The following is a 6,000-nucleotide window of genomic DNA, read 5'->3' on the forward strand; positions in this document are numbered from 1 at the left end:
GACTCTGCACTCCCAGGGCAGGAGTGGTGCCTGTGCAGCTGCACCTGCCCACACAGGCAGCTACAGCTGGGCTGCTGCCCAGCGTGCCTGGGGGCAAGGAAGGCATTGGATAAATTGCTCTCAGACCTGGCTGTTAAGCAGCACATCACACAGACAGGGCAAGGGGAACCACCTGGAGACCCCCAAGCTGCTGGTTTGACCCCCAAGAGCTGGTTTGAATGAACACAGACATGGCAGGCAAGAATCTGAATTCCTCCCTGCTTCTGCAAAAATCCAGATCAGGATGTTCTCCTTTCCCAATGACAGCACAGCTGCCAGCAGGACACCTACTGATTTGCTTGGTGTTTATTTGCATGCTATGCTTGCTTACTGCCTCTGGGTATAAATATCCAATTTTATCCACTTATTTGACTTTACTTTGTGTTTGGGTGCACAAGACACCTCACTGTACAGTATGCCTCCGAGGCTGTCATCCCTCAGAAGACTAAAGGCCTAATGAAAGACTAATAAAACAGTTCTATCACATTTTCCCACACGTAATTTGCAAGAGGTCAGCTTGTCTGATAGCACCACATACGTACTGACTCAGGTCCCCATTTATCTGCAGATCTCTGAATCACTGTCCTCTGCACTCGGGGTGTCCAGGAGGAGCCACACACACACTGCAGACACAGACCTGAACACTGATTCCCAGTCCACAAGGCTACCCAGCATGTAATAACAATATTGCAATATACAATAACAGCTTTCCCATCTATACAGCCAGACCAGTGATGTTTGATGAGCGCTGTAAACACTACAGATGAGAAACACTATGAAATCCAGGTGTTACCCTTCTTTGCATACACTGTGCTTCAGTCTGGTGAGCTGATCCCGCATTTGAATCACTGACCTCCAAGTCTCCATTTGTAACTTCAGTCACAGAAGACAAACTGCCCCCAGACAGAATTTGCCCAATACTGACACTACAGAAAAGACAATTACAACAAAAAACCAGTGCAAAAAGCACTGCAAAATTGCTAATTCAATTTATAACACAATAACCAGATTGTAACAGGATTCAATAGGTAATTTCCTTACTGCAGAGCTTCCAGAAGGTAACCCTACTATTACCCTCCTTTTATACCAGTTGGCTTTCAACCTTTACCAAATTCCTTGCTTCAAACTTAAAGAGCAAAGACCCTTTCAAGAGCCTATACCCATCAACTGTGCCTTTGAACTGTAGGGCAAAATCCAGTATTTCTAAGCCTGAACGTTCATTACTGATTACAAAATTACTTGGAAACCTCCCACAGTAGTTCAGTTTCTTTGTATATCATTTCCTTCTCTGTTTATTTCATAAACAGAGATGGAGAACCACAGAGGCAAAAGCCAGGCAGGGGCAAAGCCCTGGCCGAAGAGCCCCGCGCTACTTTAGGCGCCGTAAGAGAAGTGATGCTAAGGATGTATCAAACCACAGCGTGAGGTTTGGCTCATGCTTGGGTTTTGCATCACCAGCACCAGCTGAAAAACAAGAAACTGAAAAGCCCGGCTGAACCCCAGCTGAAGTGCAGCACCAGGCCTCCACCAACACCATTACTCAGCTGCCTGCAGCACCTCAGCCAGGGCGCCCTCCCCGCAAAGGCAGAGCCGTTCTCCCCACGGTTTCTTCCGTGCCCCCCGGTTCCCTTTCCCCCTTCCCCGCCGCAGCTCCGTGCCGGGCCCACCCGCCCGCCGCGGGTGCCGCTGCCGGGGCACGGAGCATCCCACACCCGCCTCCCGGCGCGGCCGAACGCGCGGGGAACACGAACCCTCCTGCGCCCCTCGGTCCCGCGGGGAGGGCGCCGGGCCCCGCCGGGCTGCGCCCCACGCTCGGGTCCGGCAGGGTAGGGCAGGGCCCCCGAGCAGGGGGGCAGCACGGCACCGGCCCCCGCGACCCCAGGAGAAGCCCCGCGATCGTGGCCCGGGGCCGCCCCGCTGCCCGCAGGGTGCGCCGGGCCGGGGAGCCGGCGGAAGGGCACCGGGGAGCGGCGGGGGACGCGCGGCTGCCCCGGCAACGCGGGCACCGCCGCCCGCGGGGATGGAGACGGGGCCCCGCGGGGAGTCCCGTTGCCGGGCGGGAGCGGCGGGCGGCGAAGGCAGCGACCCCTCCGCGGCCCCGCGCGGTTCGGGCGCTCACCGGGAGGTGCGGGAGGTGCGGGCTGCGCGTCCTGCGGCGGCCGCGCTGGGTGCGCTGCGCTGCGCTGGGTGCGCTGCGCTGGGCCGGCCGCGTCCTGCCGGCCCCGCCGCGCCCCGCCCGCCCCGCGCGGCGCAGCCAATCAGCGCCGCCGCCCGCGGCCCCGCGCCCGCCGCGGCCAATGGGAGAGCGCGGCCGGGGCTCGCCCCCGCCGGGAGGGGCGGGGCCGGCCGGACCCTCAGGGATGGCGGGGCCGGAGCGGCCGCGTCCCTCGGCCAGGGCTGTCCGCCCTCCTTCCTCTCCCTGCCCGCCTCCTCCGCTCCGCCTGCCCGCGCCCCCTGCTCCGGGAGCCACCGCGGCAAGGGCAGCGGAGCCCGTTTCTTCCATCCATCGCGCATCCGCGAGAAGCGCAGCGAAGCCTCTTTCAGGACCGCGCTGGGAATCCGCGCTGCACTGTTACAGCTCCACAAAGACTCACTGCCCTTTCCTTATTGCTACTTGGGACATACTTAATTTAGCAAAGGCAGCAATTGAGAAAGTCTTTTGGTCTTCTAACTCTGATTAGAAATTCAAATTAAACCTAGTGTTATGTCAAACCCCGAATTAAAAACCCAAATCTTCACTAGCATTTAAGCCTGACTTAGACAAAACTTGTTTTTGTTGTGGACAGTAATGGACTGAAGCAGCTCGTTATGGGACCATAATGAGCCCTTCTGTTCCGTTGCTGCTTGGTTCTGCTACAGCAATGTGGTATTTGCAGGCACAATGCTGCCCTTGAAGATCCAGCCCAGTAATAAATATTATTATGTACCTCATCCACAACAGAACCTATGGCAAGCGTGTTGAACCCCACCTGGACTCTCATCTTACAGAACTCATGTCTCATTCACAGTCTTGGTTTTCTTCAAAGCCTAAGACCTGGCCACAAAAGGCCGATAAGAGAAATATCACCTCCATCCCCTCTCCTGTGAGCAGGACATGGGCACCTTCTCCCTGTACATAAGGGATGCACTGAAGAAAGTGAAAGGGAAGCACTCATAAGGAATGCACTCAAGAAAATCAAGACAGGGGAGCTGTCAGACCCTACCCAGCCCTCGAGGACCTCCGTGGGAAGCTCCAGGGAGAATCCTGGAGCAGCAATTGTGGCAGAGCAGCTGAAGGACACCAGACAGGAGAGCTGGAGAGGACACAAGCAAGGCAGGAACGCTGCAGGCTCTGAGAGGCCAGAGCTGTTCTTAGTGCTGCAACACCATCGATTTGCAGATGGTGTTACAGGATCCTTCTGTCCCTGCACACACCGCTGGAGGCCAGGCCATCTATGCCTCCTCATTTCCACTCACCCTGCCCAGAACCCTCATGTCTGTCAGTCTGTTCCAGTAAGAAGGATTTAATGGTCCAAAATCGCAAGAGAGGCAGCAGTTGAGCCATTCAGATGGCAGTCAGCTGTTTGCAGCATAATGGACAAGGAAGCACTAGAACAGATTACAGGATCTCTATGATGAGAGCCTTTGATAACAAACACTTAGCAAGATTCTCAGATGAATATGATTCTGCTTTGAGAGGAATACAGAACAGATAATTTCAGATAAGTTCTTGGTGCCCCTTCTGATCATCCTACAATGTAAACCTGCTACTGATATCCCACAGAACAAGAACAGAACAGTAAACTTTACTTTTTTTCATGCTATCTTCTGTCCAACTCCCTGTCAACTTTCTTGCCTAATTTATTATATACATTTTTACTTAACTTTGAGGAAGAAATGATGTTACTTCTAATTGTTATTAACATCTTACATATCTTATTCATTATCTGACAAGTATCCCCTTTGAATATTTGCTCAAGAAGCTTAGAGAATACACTCAGCTTTCTCACAAGCTAGGGATGTTCCTTTGCATCTCTTCTTGCTCACACCAGTGGGGCTGCCCTGGGCAATGTGTAAATAAACACACATACACATATATATATGTAGATGTTTTGTTACTGCCTTTAGGTGCTGGTATTGTTAAAGAAATTCCATGTGCCACCTGCTGGGGGAAACTTTCTCTGAGGCAATGTGGCAATGTGCTGTACTGACACAGCTGACTGCACTGCTGGCAGCATGAGGAGGCAGCTATTGCTCAAGAGGAAGCTTTATTCTGTTAATGCATCAACTTCCAGCACAGATGCAAAGGACACACAGAAGGTCAGGGTCAAGATGAGTCTGTAAAAGAACACAAACCTCTCGACCTATGTCACAGCATGACAGCCTGGCAGCAAGAAGGAGCTCATTTTCAAATCCTACTTCACTTGAACCTCCAAAGTGTTCAGCTTACAAATGCCATGATCACACTCAGGAGGTGAACTGCATTTTAAAGACAAGTTATTTAGCTATTCACTAAGTGAATAATTCCCAATTTACTTGCAGATTGAAAAATCTCTGCAAGCTTATGAGACAGGCAGCTTTCCTTTCCATGCCATAACAAGCAGACAAGAATGCAGCACCCACTTTTCAGAAGCACTCTTCAGTTTCCTGAACCCAACACTCAGCACCAGTAACTGTCTTTAAAACCACCAGCAGCATTTGGCTGTCACACTCGTGGCAGTCTGCCTGGGTAATGTGGTTTCAGGCACAGGACTGAGGAAAATCAGCTTTGCTAACCCACCCTGCACTGCCACATTGGGAGCACACTTACACATAACTCCAAAGTGGACCCAGATATCCACTGCCATCAAAATAGCTGCTCTTTCTTTATACTCCCAGCAACAGATCCCCACTGATTGATCTCAGCTGGATTAGGCCTCATTGATCCAATAGAAAACTACACTTACAATTAGGTCCCCTGGGAATCAAAAACATCAGAATCCAGATTTCAAAATTGCTATAACCAACACCATGAAAGGGGAAAATATAAAACTAGAACATAAAATAAGCTCAGTAAGTAGAAATCTCAGACAAAATTATTTCTCCAAGTTTTAAGATGCTGTCTATCAGAACAAAAAAAACCAAAGCAAACAAAACAAAACTCAGAAATGCAACTGCCAGGGACATTGCTCTTAATTCTCTGGTGAAAAGGGAAAAGAACTGGCACTAATGGTGGGTGTAGAAGTCCACAAATGGTTGAGTTAATGAACAGACAATCTCATGATAGTTTCCTGCTATAAAACTTTGAGATACAATTTAAGTCCTCATCTTCTAAGGAATGAGAAGTTCCTACCACCCACACCCACACATATACACAAAGTACATCCACTTTATCCTGGAATGTTTCCTGAAAACCCCAAACTGCTGGAGGCAAAGCTACTGCCAAAAAGTAGGCAATTAAACACCACCTTCATTTCAGGATTATTTTCACTGTGACTTCATCTGCAAGTCTAGGTGAGAAGTGCAGAACCACGCATGCCACCTAAACTGTTACTCCAAAATACAACATTGTCAAACTAGAAAGGAACAGGGTGTTGAACAAACTGTAAAATGTTTTGACTCAAAGTGTTGTACAGCAGATGGAGCTACAAGGATGGCCTACAAATAGCCACCTACATTTGAGAACACCCAACAATGATAAATATACAGAATCTATCCCATCAAGGCAGTGTCTTCAGCCCTTTTCTACTGCAAAATGACACACAGACATTAACAAAAAGCAACTCTCCAAGTTTGACATCAACAAAGATTTAAAAGAAATAAATGCAATTGGTTTGCAAAGCTTATCTGGGCGTTCCATAAAAGTTCAAGTTCTTCTCCTGACCAATTTCTATAATTGTGCCACCTTTCCTTCTCTTAAGAGAGACAAAAGCAGGAGAGGGGTGGGGACTGAGAAAAGGCATTTGTTGTTTCACCACATGGCAGTGACAAAAGTGAAAATCA

At 50.0% G+C, this 6,000-nt stretch overlaps 1 protein-coding gene across 1 annotated transcript in view; it reads right to left on the reverse strand.

Annotated features, from left to right (window-relative positions):
* Nucleotides 1–2,299, reverse strand: part of ABAT (4-aminobutyrate aminotransferase) — a 49,187-nt gene extending 46,888 nt beyond the window's left edge. The window contains exon 1 of the mRNA XM_054643632.2: nt 2,159–2,299. The gene's annotated coding sequence lies outside the window, so the exon portion shown is untranslated. The remainder of the gene's footprint in view (nt 1–2,158) is intronic.
* Between the last annotated feature and the right edge of the window lie 3,701 nt (nt 2,300–6,000).

Source organism: Agelaius phoeniceus, chromosome 16, assembly GCF_051311805.1.
Source record: "Agelaius phoeniceus isolate bAgePho1 chromosome 16, bAgePho1.hap1, whole genome shotgun sequence".
Lineage (NCBI taxonomy): Eukaryota > Metazoa > Chordata > Aves > Passeriformes > Icteridae > Agelaius > Agelaius phoeniceus.